This window comes from Gorilla gorilla, chromosome 19 (genome assembly GCF_029281585.2).
Source record: "Gorilla gorilla gorilla isolate KB3781 chromosome 19, NHGRI_mGorGor1-v2.1_pri, whole genome shotgun sequence".
Lineage (NCBI taxonomy): Eukaryota > Metazoa > Chordata > Mammalia > Primates > Hominidae > Gorilla > Gorilla gorilla.
Window position 1 is genome coordinate 24198725 of NC_073243.2, and position 18600 is coordinate 24217324.

Here is an 18600-nt window from a genome sequence, read left to right on the forward strand (position 1 = left end):
AGGATTGAAACAGGAAATATACAAAATAAACCCAGCACATCTTGTAGTGCCAGAAAATAAGTCAATATTTGAAAAACCATGGGGAGTGTCAAAAGGACATAGGGTCTAACCTGAAAGAGCTTCCAATGGCCACAGCTAGGACAATTTGAATGAACAAAGAAAGAGATGAATTATAACTCATAGAATAAAATAAATACCTACAAGTCTATAGATAATTATAGATAATTAAATGTTATAGATAATTGAATAAAAACATAAATGGAGGAGAAATGACAGGTCTTCTTTACAAAAGAATTCCAATTAATAATGTGAGAGGAATGAGAGAAATAGAAAATTGTCACTAGGCAAACACCGTGGTAATAATTGTAGATCCACTGATGAATGCTAAAAATCTGTTAGTGAAAATCTGTGGAGAAATAGGATATTTGTATAGCCTCAAAGTATTTCCCCCCAAATAATTACCACTTATAAAGGGGGAAACAAGAACTTCTCAGTGGAGAAACCCAGCAGACAGCACATTAACCATATGATCAAGGTTAACATGACCAGCAATAAGCTATATATATCAGCATCATGTATCCCCTGCTGTAATGCACTGAGAAGGGAAGGACACGTCACTTCTTTGTGTTTTTTTGTTTTTGTTTTTTTGCCAAAAACACATAACTACAATCATGAGAAAACACCATTCAAAACCCAGTTTGGAGACATTCTATATGGTGATTATTCACCACATAGACATTCACTATGGTGAGTCCTCACCAAAGTGCTCAGGTCATCAAAGATAAGGAAAGATAGAGGACTATCACAGATTGGTAGAGACTAAGGAGACACAAGGGCTAAATGCAATGTGGGATCCTGTACTGAATTGTAGAACAGAAAGAGAACAGTAGGGGGAAAATATGCTAAGATTCAAATGAGGTCTGTCGTTTAGTTAATAGTACTCTGTTAGTGACCATTTCCTGGTTTTGATAACTGCACCATGTTTATGTAAGTTGTTAATTAGAGGAAGCTGAGTGAATGGTAGACATGGCTCTAAGACCTTTTATATATTTACATCGCCTTATGCCCTTTCAGTATCTTTCCAGGCAGTTACCAAATGATTCCCTACCTTACATGAGCTTCTTGAACATTGCTATTTCTTCTGTAGTCACAGTGGACTAGTGCAAGGCTGGCTGCCTCAAAATCCCCCAACCTGAAGTTCCTAAACTGGGGCTGAGAATTTCTGGGGCTCTGTGGGGGATTTAAGGGCTGTCTTTGAGAATGTTCAAGTTATGTTTTCATTTTAATGTCAGTCTAGATACAGTTCATAGTTCATATATTCTGGAACATCTTGATGACCACCTCATGACCAAATGTTACCAGATCTCCGTGCCCAGTTTGCATTTGTGTCATACCATGTTGGTGTCACCTAAAAGGACAGGGCACACCATGTGTGTGCTTGGGATCTGCAAGAGCTCGAGGTTAAGCACAATGAGTTAACATAGACAAATGTGTGGAAACATTCCTGGTGCATAACAAACATTCAATATATGTTCTCTGTTAGCTATCAGAGTTTCCTTCCTCTCCTCTCCTCTCCTCTCCTCTCCTCTCCTTCTCTCTCTCTCTCTCTTTCTTTCTCTTTTTTTCTTTTTCTTTCTTTTTTTTTTTTTGGACGGAATCTTGCTCTTTTGCCCCAGCTGGAGTGCAGTGGCGTGATCTCGGCTCACTGCAACCTCAGCCTCCGAGGTTCAAGGGATTCTCTTGCCTCCCGAGTAGCTGAGATTACAGGCATGCACCACCATACCAGGCTAATTATTCTATTTTTAGTAGAGACAGGGTTTCACCATGGTGGCCAGGTTGATCTCGAACTCCTGACCTCAAGTGATCCACCTGCCTCGGCCTCCCAAAGTGCTGGGATTACAGGCGTGAGCCACCATGCCCGGCCCAGAGTGCTTTCTTAACACACACATCTCACCTGCCCAACTCTTGATGTCTTCAGAACTAGGCCAAGAAATAAAACACCTCCTGCATGATTCTGATGCACAGTTAGACTTGGAAAGTCATGCTTTTTATTTTACACACACATGCACACACACACACATTTGACCCTAAGACTGGGAAGGCACCTTAGGTACCATTTAGCACAACATTCCCACTCTACAGATAGGAAAACAAAGGCTCTGAGTGGTGAAGGGACTTGCCCAGATCAGACAGCAGTAAATCTGTAAGTAGAATCTGAGCCTGGAACGAAGGATAATCATGCATCCTTCTGCTTAGATGAGGATCTCACTCTCCTTGCTGCCCAGCAGTGAGTGACTTCAGCTGCTCTCCTCAAGGCTATTTTTGGAATCCCTTTTCAAATTTCTTCCAGAGTTATTCATCAGTTCCGGTATTGAACTTTATGTGTCAACTTTGCAAATTTAGGTTTTCTGACAATATCATTCACTTTAATCAAGATTTTAAAGTTAATTAGCAAGAATCAGAAATTCCTATATAATTTTTACTATTACTTCTGTAATTTTAGCCCTTCTTTTAATGTAACATGTTTTCTTTTAAAATACAGGTCCATATGTGTATTAAGTATTTTTTTTTCTTTTTTCTTTTTTCGTTTTCTTTTTTTTTTTTTGGAGACGGAGTTTCGCTCTAGTTGCCCAGGCTGGAGTGCAATGGCGCAATCTTGGCTCACTGCAACCTCTGCCTCCCAGGTTCAAGCTATCCTCCTGCCTCAGCCTCCTGAGTAGCTGGGATTACAGGCATGCATCACCACGGCTGGCTAATTTTTGTACTTTTAGTAGAGACGGGGTTTCACCATGTTGGTCAGGTTGGTCTCAAACTCCTGACCTCAGGTGATCCACCCGCCTCAGCCTCCCAAAGTGCTGGGATTACAGGCATGAGCCACTGCACCCGGCCTGTATTAAATATTTTATACTACTTCATAGTTCTTTAAATGTTTTTGACATTTACATTAAATGTAATAACTGTGATAACAGCAGTATTTTTGGACAGTGGCTTTAAGTTTCATTTATTTTATTACTCACTGTTTTGTTTTGTACCCTACCATTCCTACTTATAAGTCCTTTATTTTGGTTCACGTCTTGCTCACTCAAGTATTTTGAGTAATTTCAGGACAGATATGTGGGTGAGGTACTTTCTGAGACTTTACATGTCATGTGTAATTCATTCTGGCTCATGAATTATAGCTTTGCCAATTATAGAATTGGCATAATTCATAATTTTTCACCCTCGAAATGTTCATAGAAACCCAAGAAAATCAACTGAAAAATGGTCATACCAAAGAACAGATTTAGGTAAAGTGGTTAGGCACAAATTAATACAGAAATCAATATTATCTAACTATGCAAATAAATTATGTTGGGGAAACAAGATTCCACTTCTAACAGCAACAAAAGTAATACAAAATTTTTTAAAAACTTTAAAAATATGCAAGATTTTTATAAAGAAAATGTTTGAGGGACACGAAAAAGCAAAAGTAAATGGAAATACATATTCTGTTGTTAGGAAGATTCAATACCATAAAAAATTAATTCAAAAAGGATCAAAGATCTAAATGTAAGGTGCTAAAACTATAAAACTCTTAGAAGAAAAATTGGGGGAAGCTTCATCACATTGGATTTGTCAAAGATTTCTTGGATATAACACAAAAAGCACAGGCAACAAAAGAAAAAATAGTTAAATATCAAAATTTAAAACTCTGTGCATTAAAGGATACAATCAACAGAGTGAAAAGGCAAGCCATGGAATGGAAGAAAATATTTGCAAATCGTATATCTGATTAAGGGCTACCATCTTGAATATATAAAGAACTCCTGTATAACTCAACAACAAAAACAAACCACCCGATTTGTTCATTCTCCATGAGTTTCAGCCTGGAGAATAGGAAGGAAGGAGGGAAGGAGGGAAGGTGGGAGGGTGGGAGAGAAGGAGTGAGGGAGGGAGGAAGAAAAGGAGGAAGGTAATTATTGAGTGGCTGATCTGTGTCAGGTACTATGTTGGGCGCTTTCACTTAGTTTGATAATCATAATTGATTATCAAATTGATTATCAAATTATCAATCCCCATTGTCTTGGGGATTAACATTCGGTTAATCCCCAAGACATTGATTACTTAGTTTGATAATCATAATCACCCTGTGACATTATCATGATTATTCACATTTCCTGCAGCTCAGGGAGGGTAAGCCATTTATTCACTCAAGTTCCTATGGTCACAATTCCTATGGCCCGAGCTTGAAGTCTGTGCAAAGTTGGCGTGACTCTCAAAGCCCATGTTCTTTCCTATGTCGTGTTCATAGGAAGTCATTTCTACTGGTTTCTAGACACCTAAAGGGCTGAGTGTACTGTTTCGTCTCAGTGTTGTAATTTGAGGCTTCCAGGGAAGACGTCTTGCATAAAAATTGGCTGAGTTTCCATTGTTAGTGATTCATTCTCCTTGGGTTAGGGCTGTTCACTTCCTCTGTCCTAGCTTATTTTTCAAGACGTAAGATTCTTGGAGGATGATTTAGCCACCAGATGAGTCTGTTACAGCAGTGACGGTAGCTAGTGGGCAGGAGAAGGACTCTGGGGCCAGGATAGGGAGGAAATGTGAAAAGGTAGGTGGACATGGTGTGGAGGTCCAGGGAAGGCAGAAGATGAAGTAGAGATGTACCAAAAGAAAGAAACACTGAAGAAGCAGAGGCAAGACTGCCCACTTCCCCCCATCTTTGCTCAAGCCCTTCTTTATCAAGGAAGGGGCACAGGAATGCTTGGGAAGACCACAGTTGTGGTCAAGACCAAGAAGAAATGGGATGAGGATGAAGGAGGGGAAGGAGAAAGATGCTAACGTGTACACAGCACTGACCCTGGGCCAGATAGCATGCTTAGGGCTTGAAGCACATGATCTCATTTATTTTGAGCCACTCTAGAACACTCTGAACTTGCAGAGATGAGGAAGTTCAGCTCCTGTTGGCTAAAAGACTTTCCCAAGGACATACAGATAGCACAGAGAGGATTCGAACTAAGGTCTCTCTGGTCCACTCTACCCAGGTACAGTACCGAAAAGACAATAGGATGTACAATGTCACCTTTTCATATAATAATTTTAATAATAGCAGCTAATAGGAATTGAAAGCTTACTATGTGGCAGGCACCATTCTAGGTGTTTCTATGAATTGAGTCATTAAATCCATGTGAGGTAGACACTCCTTACCCCCATTTTACAGATGAGGAGACTGCGGTACAGAGTATTCTCTCAGCTGGTAAATGAAGTATGCTGTAGGCAATTTAGCTTCCCCATGCAAGTAAGAGCAGCTATACTGGAGCCAGGGGTGGGCAAACTGAAATTACTGCCAAGCTGGGAAACCAGAGGAAGACTATAACAATAAAACAAGGAATAAGCTCCAGGTAGCAACTGAATTCTTTGGGCACCCAGGCTAAACCATGGGCACTTACACTGGAGACTGTTTAATCCTACCACCTTTAAATATGGAGCCCATCTTAATGGTTAGACAATGTGCACAGGAGAATAAAGCAGCAAATGAATGTAAATGTAAAAACTCAAGAAAGGCCAATTACACATATATTGGCAGCTTTCTGGTTTTTCTGGATGTGGAAAAAGATTGCAGTTGTGACATTGCACCCTTCCCTTCCCTTCCCCTCCCCTCCCCTTCCCTCCCCTCCCCTCCCCTTCCCTCCCCTTCCCTTCCCTTTTCAAGACAGGGTCTTGCTCTGCCTCCCAGGCCATAGTGCAGTGATGTGATCATACCCCACTGCAGCCTTCTGGATGTGGAAAAAGATTGCAGTTGTGACATTGCAGCCTTCCCTTCCCTTCCCTCCCCTCCCCTCCCCCCTGCTCCTTTCCCCTTCCCTTCCCTTTCCTTTTCAAGACAGGGTCTTGCTCTGCCTCCCAGGCTGGAGTGCAGTGGTGTGATCATACCTCACTGCAGCCTTGACCTCCTGGGCTCAAGCGATCCTCCTGCCTCAGCCTCTCAAGTAGCTGGAACTACAGGCACATGTCACAATGCCTGGCTAATTTTTTACTTTTTTTTTTTGTAGAGGTGGGGTTTCACCATGTTGCCAGGCTGATCTTGAACTCCTGAGCTCAAGCAATCTGCTGGCTTCAGCCTCCCAAAGTGCTGGGATTACAGGCATGAGCCACCTGCAGCCTGACACAGGCTGCTCACTTTCTACAGATAGAATCATTTCTAGTTTGTAAGACTGATATGAATATTTCATAGTTTTGGGCAAGGAAGATTTTTCTCCTTCCAGAGCACTGTGACTTCTAGATGCTTTACTATCAGAATAAGTTTGGAGTAGACTGGTCCAATCCATTATCTTTTCCCTTGCACAGCTTTTCTTCTCTTCTAGAGTGATAAACCATTTACCACCCCGTCTTCTCTCCATTAATCCAACAGCAGGTCATTGTTCTCAGACATGGGCACATCCTCTTTAGTCTCCTTTTTACTCTCTTTGAACTCCTGCCCAATTATGCAAGAAAAATCTCTCAACTTCTCCCCCTCCATCCCATTCATGAATATGCTTTAGAGCGAAACCTCTCTAACAAGAAAACAGATACTCATCAGGTTTGTGGACAGAACTGAAATCAGACACTCCTCCCGATACTTGGCCAGGTGTGGTTTTTACAACTTTTTATGAAACAAACACTGATGTCAAGAGTCCCGTTTAGCCCAGTCTAGAACTCTCTAGAACTCTAAAGGACAATTTACTATGACATTAGGGCATCAGGCACTGATGCAGTCTCTCCCAACTTCTCACCAAATATACCAGATAGATAGTTAGATAGTAGATGGATAGATAGATAGATAGTAGATGAATAGATAGATAGATAGTAGATGGATAGATGGATAGATAGATAGTGGATAGATAGAAAGTAGATGGATAGATAGTAGATGGATAGATAGTAGATGAATAGATAGCTAGATAGTAGATGGATAGATGGGTAGATAGATAGATAGAAAGTAGATGCATAGATAGATAGATAGTAGATGGATAGATAGATAGTAGATGGGTAGATAGGTAGATGGTTAGCTAGTAGATGATAGATAGTAGATGGATAGATAGATAGTAGATGGATAGACAGTAGATAGATAGATGGATTGATAGATAGTAGATGGATAGATAGATAGGTAGTAGATGGATGGATAGATAGTAGATGGATAGATAGTAGATGGATAGATAGATAGTAGATGGAGAGATAGTAGATTGATAGATAGATAGTAGATGGATAGATAGTAGATGGATAGATAGATAGTAGACGGATAGATAGTAGATGGATAGATAGATAGTAGACGGATAGATAGTAGATGGATGGATAGATAGATAGATAGTAGATGGATAGATAGATAGTAGATGGAGAGATAGTAGATGGATAGATAGATAGTAGATGGAGAGATAGATAGTAGATTGATAGATAGTAGATGGATAGATAGATAGTAGATGGATAGATAGTAGATGGATGGATGGATAGATAGATAGTAGATGGATAGATAGTAGACGGATAGATAGATAGATAGTAGATGGATAGATAGTAGATAGATAGATAGTAGATAGATAGTAGATGGATAGATAGTAGATGGATAGATAGATAGTAGATGGAGAGATAGTAGATTGATAGATAGATAGTAGATGGATAGATAGTAGATGGATAGATAGATAGTAGACGGATAGATAGTAGATGGATGGATAGATAGATAGTAGATGGATAGATAGATAGTAGATGGAGAGATAGTAGATGGATAGATAGATAGTAGATGGAGAGATAGATAGTAGATTGATAGATAGTAGATGGATAGATAGATAGTAGACGGATAGATAGTAGATGGATGGATGGATAGATAGATAGTAGATGGATAGATAGTAGACGGATAGATAGATAGATAGTAGATGGATAGATAGTAGATAGATAGATAGTAGATAGATAGTAGATGGATAGATAGATAGATAGAGGAAAAAGGAACATACATGCATACAATCCAAACTGAAACCAACACTGACAAGCCAGAATGAGGGATTGACATTATGTCTAAATCAGATGGAATGGATTAAGAAAATCCAGGCTTAGGTTCAGGCCAAAATCTCTATAATAAGTGGGTACAGCTTGCATCATGGCTGAGTACATTTTGGTCCCCAAGTGGCTGTGCACTTTTTCCTTGGATGCTTCATCCCCCTTTGTCTTTTCCTTTAATGCAGATAGATGCATCACATTCACTGAGATGGAGAAGTTTGGGGAGAGGACAATTTGGGAGAGGAAAACAAGAGTCCTGCTTTGTCCGAGTTCTATCCCCTTCAGACCCCAATGGAGAGGTCTGGGCTACAGCTCTCTATTTGGGAGTTCACATGGTACTGTGGTCACTGAGGCTGTGAACCATGTGAAGCGAGAAGAGTGAGGAGAACACCTCCAGTGTTAAGAGGTGGCACCGGAAGTATCACAAAAAGACACTGAGAAGATGCAGCTCATGAGCAGGAGGAGAACACGATGTGACAGGATCCAACACAAGCATGTTTCAAGGAGGGAGTGAGGAATGCCACTGCAAGGTCTACAGCATGAGGGCAGAGAAGTGGCCACTGGATCTGGTGACATGGAGGGTTTGAGTGACCATGAAAGAACAAGTGCAGGAAGAAAAGACCAAATGGAATGGGCTAAGGAGAGAGAAGTGACAGAGAGGCAACTGCTTTGGGAAGCTTTGCTCAGAAGAGCTGGGTTTATGAAATGCCCCAGGATCCAAAAGAACCTTAGGGTTCTTCCAGTTTGAAAAAAAATGTCTATATCGATGTCAAAAGAAAAACTACCTGTATTAGTCCATTTTCATGCTGCAGATAAAGACATACCTGAGACTGGGAAGAAAAAGAGGTTTAATTGGACTTACAGTTCCACACGGCTAGGGAGGCCTCAGAATCATAGCAGGAGGCAAAAGGCATGTCTTACATGGCAGCGGCCAGAGAAAAATGAGGAAGATGCAAAAGTAAAACCCCTGATAGAACCATCAAATCACGTGAGACTTATTCACTACCACAAGAACATTATGGGGGAAACTGCCCCCATGATTCAGATTATCTCCCACCAGGTACCTCCCACAACACATGGGAATTATGGGAGTACAATTCGAGATGAGATTTGGGTGGGGACACGGAGCCAAACCATGTCACTACCCGACATGGTTACACGTCCAAATGCTAACAGCAATTATATCTGGGAGGTAAAAGTAGGAATAATTTTTATTTTTTATTAAACATTTTTCATAATACATATTTTATGCCTTGTTTTTTATCACATAGATAGCAGAGGTTATATATATAAAAATTAAAAAATGGTGCTGGGTAAGTGGAGTAGATATGCTTTTCCCTATTACATTTGAAATACAACTACAAGCCCTGAACAATATATATAAAACTAACATAAGAGACCCTGAAAGAGAGAGAGAAGGCACACAGGCTAGGGACCCTGGGGACAAGGAATGGCATGGGTGAGTTCCCTGGCTTCTCTTTTTGCCTTATAGATTCCAGACTTGGAGCTGAACAGCCAGCAATCTGAAAAAATGGGTGCAGATTTAAAATAAAGCCCTCACAAAAGCCTGCTCTCTCTAGCCAAAGCCTGACGAAAGAGGCAACTTAGCAAGACAGACACTTTTAGACAATACCTGCTCTATTCCAGCCAAACTCCACAGGGAAAATTGTGGTGCCGCCTCCACCAGCAAAAGCCAGTTAATCGGCTTAGACTTCCACCCTGGCCAGGCCGTAATGAGGTTCCCCAAATCCCCTGCCATGGACACTGTCTGAAGAAGCCAAGTAGATAGCCAGGTCTTTTATCTCCATTAGTGGTAATGAGCCCCCTCCCACTCCACAGTGTTAGTGGACACCAGTGAGGAGCCTGGACTACCACCCCCAACAGACAGTAAAGAGACACCTCCATGATAAGATGATGTCAGAGGAAGCCTAGGAGGGAGTCAAGACTTTTACCACTGCCCAGAAGTAATGAGGTCGTCTCCTCTGCTGTGGTGGCATTGTAGCAGTAAGGAGGCACTCCTACCGTTTCTAGCCAGAGACGTATCAGTGGAGGCCTGTTAGAACTTAGATATGTTTTTTTTGGCCCCACCAAGTCTCATGTTGAAATCTGATCTCCAGTGTTGGAGGTGGTGCCTGGTGAGAGGTCTTTGGATGGTTGAAGGCAATCTGTCTGAATGGCTTTGTGTCATTCTCATGGGAGTGAGTGAGTACTCACTCTTCATTCCTGAGAACTGGTTGGGAACCAGCTTAGTTCCTCTGAGAGCCTGGCACCTTCCCCCTGCACCCAGTTTCCCACCATGTGATTTCTTCACACCAGCTCCTTTTAACCTTCCACCATGACTGCATGTGGCTTGAGGCTCTCACCAGATGCAGATGTTGATGCCATGCTTCTTGTACAGCCTGCGGAACTGTGAGCCAAATAAACCTCTTTTATTTATAAATGACTCAGCCTTGGGTATCCTTTATAGCAGCACAAACAAAGACAAAACCTAATAGGTAGCTGGAACTCCCACTCTACCCCTTAGTAATGTCAGACAAAAGGTCTAACATTCATGTGATTGGAGTCCCAGTGGGAGAGGAGAAAGAAGGCCGGGCTGAAAAAGTACTTGAAGAAATAATCACTTAAAACTTGGCAATGGAGGCTGAGTGTGGAACCTGAAGAGGAGAACCTCCTGGGAGAGGAGAAAGAAGGCAGGGCTGAAAAAGTACTTGAATAAATAATCACATAAAACTTGTCAAATTTGGCAAAATATATACAACTACAGTTTTAAGAGGCTGTGTGAACCATAAACAGGATAAAGCCAAGAAATACACACCAAGACATCTCATAGTCAAAATTCTGAAAACTAAAGACAAAGAAAAAATCTTGAAAGGATCAAGAGAGAAACAACACCTTATCTTAAATGAAATATAATTTGAATGACAGTGTACTTTTCATCAAAAATTATGAAGGCTAGAAGGAAGTGGAATAACATATTCTAATTGCTGAAGGACAAGCACTGTCAGCCTAGAGTCCAATATCCAGCAAAAACATCCTTCAGGAATGAAGAGGAAATCAAGATACTCTCAGAGGGAGAAAAACTGAAATAATTTGTCACCAGCATCCCTACTCTAGAAGAATGGCCAAAGGAAATTCTCTAAACAGAAAAAAGGATGATAAAAGAAAGAAATCTTGGAACATCAGGAAGAAATAATAAGAAAGGGAAAAATCTGGGTAAATACAATAGATTTTCCTTCTCCTCTTGAGTTTTCTAAGTTATCTTAGATGGCTGAATAAAAAATAACACAGTCTGATGTAGCATTAAATGCATGCTGAGTAAATATTTAAGACAATCATATTATAAATGGGGGCAGGTAAAGGGAAATAAAGGGAGGTACAGTTCACTAGGACCGGTAAAATGATAACAGTGGACTGTGATAAGTAACAATATATAGAGTGACCATTCAAAAAGCTATACAAATAGATATATATAAAAGCATTACAGATAAAATAAAAAATGAATTCTAAAGAATGTTCAGTTAGTCCATAGGAAAAAATGCAAAACCAATAATAAAATAGCAGACTTGAGCCCTAACATATCAGTAATTACATTATATTTAAATGGACTAAATAAGCCAATTAAAAGACAGAGATTTGTAGTGAATTATAAAACATAACCCAACCATTTGCTGTCTACAAGAAACTCACTTTATATATAAATATATAGACAAATTAAAAGTAAAAGGGTGGGAAAATATATATCGTGCAAGCATTAATTAAAAGAAAGCAGCAATGGCTATATTAATATCAGATAAAGTGGAGTTCAGAGCAAAGAGAATTACCAGAAGCAGAGAGGGACATTATATAATGACATAAAGTCAATTCACTAAAAGACACAGCAAACCTAAATGTGTTCACACCAAAAAGATATGTGAAGCAAAAACTGAGAGAACAGAAAGAAAAAATAGACAAACTCATAATTATAAGTGGGGACTGCCACAATGGAATGCTATACAGCCAAAAAAAAGAGAACAAAATCATGTCCTTTGCAGCAGCATGGATGAAGCTGGAGGCCATTATCTCAAGGAAATTAAGGCAGAAACAGAAAACTGAATACCACATGTTCTCACTTATAAGTGGGAGCTAGGCTATGGGTTTGCAAAGAAATACAGAGTTGTATAATGGACATTGGAGACTCAGAATGGGGGAGACATGGAAGGGGGTGAGGGATGAAAAACCAACTACTGGGTACAATGTACACTACTCAGATGGTGGATCCACTAAAATCCCAGACTTAACAACTATACAATTCATTCATGTAACCAAAAACCACCTGTACCCCAAAAGCGATCGAATTTAAAAACAGTAAAAAACAAGAAATAATCGTAGACTTCAGCATCCTTCTCTCAACCACTGATAGAACAACTATAAAGAAAATCAGCAAGGATGCATAAGAATTCAACAACACTATCAGTCAACAGGATCTAATAAACATGTTAGAGCACTCCACCTAACAACAGCAGAATACACATTTTTTTTCAAGTACTTACGGAACATAAACTAAGATAGATCATATCTTGGGCCTTAAAACAACCAAAATTTCAATTACTTAAAAATAACTGAAGTCATACAGAGTGCATTCTATGACCACAATGGAATCAAACTAGCAATCAATAATAGAAAGATCACAGAAAAATCTCCAAATACTCAAAAACTAAACAAACTTCTAAATAATTCATGGGCCAAAGAGGAAGTCTCAAGAGAAATCCAAAAATTCACTGAAGGAATGAAAATGAATGTACAATGTATCAAAATTGGTGGGATACAGTTAAAGTAGTTCGGAGAGAGAAATTTATATCACAAAATAACATACATTAAAACTGCTGTATGGCCCAGCAATTGCGCTCCTGAGCATTTATCTCAAAGAAAGGAAAACTTGTGTTCATACGAAAACCTGTACATGAATGTTTATAACAGCTTTGTTCAAAACGGCCAAAAACTGAAAACAAACTAAATGTCTTTCAATTTAGAATATGGTTCGACAGACTATGGTCCATCTATACTATGGAATATTATTCAGCAATTGAAAGGAAATAACTATTGATACACACAACAACCTGGGTTAACTTCCAGAAAATTATGCTGAATAAAAACAAAGTCAATGCCAAAAGAATGTGTAATATACTATTTCATTGCATAATACTTTTGAAGTGACAAAATTATAGAAATGGAGAATATATTGGTGGTTGCTAGGGTTAGCATTAGGGCAGGTGCAGGAGGGAAGTGGGTGTGGCTAAAAAAGGGCAACATGAGGGATCCTCATGGTGACAGCAGTATTCTATATCTTGACTGTATCAAGGTCAATATCCTGGTTGTGATATTGTCGTATTTGTTTTGCAAGATGTTACCATTGGAGCAAAGTAAGAAAAGAGTACAAAGGATCTCTCTTCATTATTTCATAGAATGACATATGAATCTACGATTTATCTCAAGATGTAAAAGTCTAATTAAAAAACAAAACTTAAAAGCCTGGTACAGATAAGTTTAAAATGTTAAAATATAAGCTTTAAAACTACCTAGAATAACCACTACCAATAGTCTGATCTTTATCCTTCTAAAAACTTTATTTTTTAAAATCCCACAGATCATACTCAAATAGATTTATCTCATAAAAGAGGTGATATTCGAGAGTCCACCCAAAAGAAGGGGTGCTTTCACCATCAGATGAGAAGGGATAATTGGCACTGGACTAAGCCTCCCTCCATGAACAATTATAAGACTACCCAAAACAGTTGAAGCAACTGTTTATAGACACTGGGCAACAGGCAAGCACAGGACTGTAATCCCTCAGGGAAGGGAAACACACAAAGGGAGCCTCTTGATTTCGCTGGGTTTCTGCTGGAAGACACTTCCGTTGTTTGAAGCATAGATGTAGAATGCAAGCAGAGTACAGGGGGCTTTCCGAGTTGAGGAGACAGAAATTGGAGTTTGGAACTCTACAAACGGCTGGACTGTGTGGGGCAAGGAACTGGAAAAGAGGGAAACGTGAAAAAGAAGAGCTCAAGAAGACGTCAGCTGAATACTAAGCTGTGCAGGGTAAGACCTCATGAAGCCTGGCAGAAACAGCTACTGGAAAGCCTGGAGTTGAACAGAGGTTCTAGAAGTTGCACAGTGCTGGGAGACATTGGATTTCCAATCAGCCAGGGTGGAGGAACTTCACTGGATACCTCAGTCATTCATCTGAGATCCTAGGAAGGTAATGCTTGACATCTAGACATCCATTAAATTTTAAGAAACACTTGAAAGGATCCTGCTTATCCACCTATAAATTAACTGCCTGGCAGACTACAATTCTTTAAAGAAAAACAAGAAAATCCAGACGCTCAACAGTGTGGCATCCATAATGCCTAGAATACATTGAAAAAATTACTAGACAGATGAAGATGAAGAAAAATGCAATTCATTACTAGGGAAGTAATTCAATGAAAAAAAAACAAAGACAGTAGGTATGTTGAAATTGGGAGGCAAAGACTTTAAAACATCTATTATAAATATGTTCAGAGATTTCAAGGAAAAATGGAGAGAGCAAGTAAACAGATGGAGAAATCTCAGAAGGGAATTGGAAACCTTTTTTTTTTTTTATTTTTGAGACAGAGTCTCATTCTGTTGCCCAGGCTGGAGTGTAGTGGCGTGATCTCGGCTCACTGCAACCTCTGCCTCCCAGGTTTAAGCAATTCTCCTGGCCTCAGCCTCCCAAGAAGCTGGGATTACAGGCATGCACCACCATGCCCAGCTAATTTTTGTATTTTTAATAGAGACAGGGTTTCACCATGTGGGTTAGGCTGGTCTAGAACTCCTGACCTCAGGTGATCTGCCCACCTTGGCCTCCCAAAGTGCTGGGATTACAGGTGTGAGCCACCGCACCCGGCCTGGAAGCTATTTTTAAAAGAACCAAATGGAAATCTATTACCAGAAGGAAACACAATCTCTGAAAAGAAAAGTTCATTGGATGGACTGAATAAAAGACCGGACACTGCAAGAATAAGATCAGTGAACTTAAACGATAGAAACCATTCAAACTAAAATATAGAAAATAAAAAAGGTTTTCAAAATGTGAACAGAGCCTCAGTGACTTCTGAGCACAACCAAAAGTTCTAATAGATATGTAATTGATGTCTCAAAAAGAGAGAAGAAAGAAAATGGGGGCAGAAAAAATATTTTAAGAAATAATGGCCAAAATGTTCCCAAATTTAATAAAAAATATGAACCCATAGATCTGGGAAGCTCTAAAAACCCAAGAAGGATACGTGCAAAGAAAACCAGACCTAGGTATATCATAGCTAATTGCTGAAAATCAAAGATAAAGAGAAAATCTCAAAAAGCAGCCAGAAGAAAAAGACACATTGTATGTAGAAAACAACGAGAAAAACTACTGACTTCTTAGAAACAACACAAACTAGGATAGAGTGATATACATCTTTATAGTGCTTAAAGAAAAACAAAACAAAAAAAGGACTTTCAACCTAAAATTCTATATCCAGTGGAAATATTCTTCAAAAACAAAAGTTAGGAAAATTAATGGTGTGATTGAAATGTTTTATATATTGTTAGGTCTGTGGATGACATGGATGTATACATTTGTCGAAATTGTACAGTTAAATTTTTTACATTTTAATGTTGTAAATTTTTCATGAAAAGAACTATAAAAATAATCAAAGGGTTGGGAAGTGAAGAAAGTTATAGGTAAAACAATATTTTTAAATAATGAAGATAAAGACATTTGAAGACAAAAAGATGCTGAAAAGATGGTCACCAGCAGACATGTATTACTAAAAATGCTTTTTAAAAAGCTATTGTATCAAACCTTTAAGAAAGAAATAATATCAATCTTACTCAAATTCATTCATAAAATAGAGGAAGAGGAAACACTTCCCAATTCATTGATGAAACCAGCATAATCCTGATGTCAAAACCAGACAAGAACACTACCAAACAAAGAATATTACAGATCAATATCTCTCATTTTACATTTCAAGATGCAAAAATTCTTATCAAAACAATTAAAAATGAAGTCTAGAAATATATAAATATAATCACTTCTGAAATAAGTAAAAATATATAAAAAGACCAAATGGGACTTACCCACTTGGAATGCTGTACTTGGAAAGTTGTTGTACTGAAAGTCATTGTACTGAAAGTCAACTTTCAAAAATTAATGTAATTCACCACATTAATAAAGAAGAGTGAAAAAAATCACATAACTACTTCATGAATGCATAAAAAGCCTTTGAAAAAACTCAACCCCTGTTTATAAGAACCCTCAGTAAGAGGGACCTGCTCAAACTTATAAAGAGCATCTATGAAAAATCTACAGTTAACATCATACTTAAAGGTGAAAACTGAACGCTTTTCACCTACTATTGGGAGCAAAGCAAGGATGTCTGTTCTTACCTACTCAACATTGTTCTGGAGGTCATAGCCATTGCCATGAGGCAAGGAAAAAACACAGATATATCAGGGAGGAAGAAGTAATGCTGTCTTTACTCTGAGATGACATGACTGCATACTTAGAAAATCCTAAGGAATCCATTAAAAACTACCATTAGCGAATTTATCAAGGTTACAGAACACAAAGTCAGTATTTAAAAGTCAATTGTACTTCTACATGTTAATAACTACCAATTTGAAAGTGAAGTTTTTAGAAACACCATTCATAATAGCATCAAAAAGCCAAAATTCTTAGGGAATTTACCAAAGAATGTGGAAAACCCCCACCATTAAAACTACAAGACATTGCTAAGATAAATCAATGAATACGTGGAGAGATATGCCACATTTATGAGTCAGAAGACTCAATATTGATATTATGTCAGTTTTCCTCCAAGTTCATCTATGGATTCAATGCAATCCCCGTCAATATCTCAGCAAACTTTAAAAAATAGAAATGAATAACATGCCTTCGGTATATGGAAATACCAAAGACTTAAAATAGCTAACACAGTTTGGGAAAAGGACAAAGTTGGACGACTCATCCTATCTGACTTCAAGATTTGCTCTAGGGCTACAGTAATCAAGACAATCTGGTACTGATGATTTAAGCACACGTAGATCAACATAATAAGTCGTATCATGGGTTTTTAAACATAAATAGAACCACAGTATACATGTTGTTCTATGCACGGTTGTCCCTGAGAAAGCATATCTGATTACATCATTCTCTCCCAGCCCTCTGAAACCTTTCGTTTGGGTTTTCATTGCCTTGAATCAAAACTCAAGCCCACAACATGGCTCACTGGACCCCAAGAGTTCTGTGCCCTTCTTCTCTAGTCAGTCTCAAACCTCTACCTTTCCTCTCCATAAAACTTCTTCCTGCATGTGCTGCCTCTGCCTGAAACATTTCCACCATGTTCCCCTGCTTCTGATGTGGATCTTAACATGCATTCTTCTGTCTTCCATTTCCAGGTCACTTCTTCAGGGGAGACCTTCTGACCTCCAGGCTTGGCTGGATGTCCACCCCCACCCTTTCAGCTCCCAGAGCATCTCTGCTTCCACTGTGCCTGCGTTATAACTGCCTATTTCTCTAGCGGGCTTTCAACTCTGACGTCAGTGTCCCATCTAACATAATGGTTCTAACCCCAGTGCCTGGCACAGGGTCTGGGCAGATTCTCCCTGGAAAGTTACATGAGTGTGCAAACGAAAGCCCTGCCCAAATATAGGCCCATGATGTTATGACCATATGAGCAATAGGGGATATTCCTCTGGCTTCAAGGGGAAATCACGTCTATTGCAACGTCCCAGTGAGTCAGTCTTCAGAGGTGTTGAACGAGTCGTTTTTGGCCACCCACAGTGTGGGCAGGTTGCCTGGGAGACCTGCTTCCTTCCTTGTTTCCTCTGCCAGAGGCCAAAGGAAGAGATTCAGGTCAGAACCCAAGCTTCCCCGGAGCTGTTCCTAAGACCTCAGAGTACAAATACAGGATAATTTATATTTCTACTAATTCATTTCTTTCTGTACATTGTGCTCTCCCCTCACCCTATCCCCATGCTAAATAAGAAGGCAACCATCCTGAGGAAGGTTTGTGGCAGGAAAGTGAACAGCTCTGAGCTCCCGGACAGCTCCTGGCAGGATGGGGCTTGGCATCGGATTTCAGTCAACGTAAGAAGACAAGGCCACGCATGGTGGCTCACGCCTGTAATCCCAGCACTTTGGGAGGCTGAGGCGGGCGGATCACGAGGTCAGGAGATCGAGACTATCCTGGCTAACGCAGTGAAACCCGATCTCTACTAAAAATACAAAAAATTAGCCGGGCGTGGTGGCGGGCACCTGTAGTCCCAGCTACTCGGGAGGCTGAGGCAGGAGAATGGCGTGAACCCGGGAGGCGGAGATTGCAGTGAGCTGAGATTGCGCCACTGCACTCCAGCCTGGGTGACAGACCGAGGCTCCGTCTCAAAAAAAAAAAAAAAAGGAGACAGTGTTTCTTTTTCTTTTATAGACTTTAATTCTTAAAGTAGTTTTAGGTTTATAGAAATATTAAAGTACAGAGAGTTCCTATATACTCCCTCTCCTTCCTCCTCCCACCCACAGTTTCCTCTATTATTAATATCTTCCATTAATGCGGTTCATTC

The 18600-nt window shown here is 39.6% G+C and overlaps 1 protein-coding gene across 2 annotated transcripts in view; it reads right to left on the reverse strand.

Moving 5' to 3' along the window:
• PIK3R5 (phosphoinositide-3-kinase regulatory subunit 5) overlaps positions 1–18600 on the reverse strand; it is an 87194-nt gene that overhangs the window by 39056 nt on the left and 29538 nt on the right. The gene's annotated exons all lie outside the window — the stretch shown is intronic.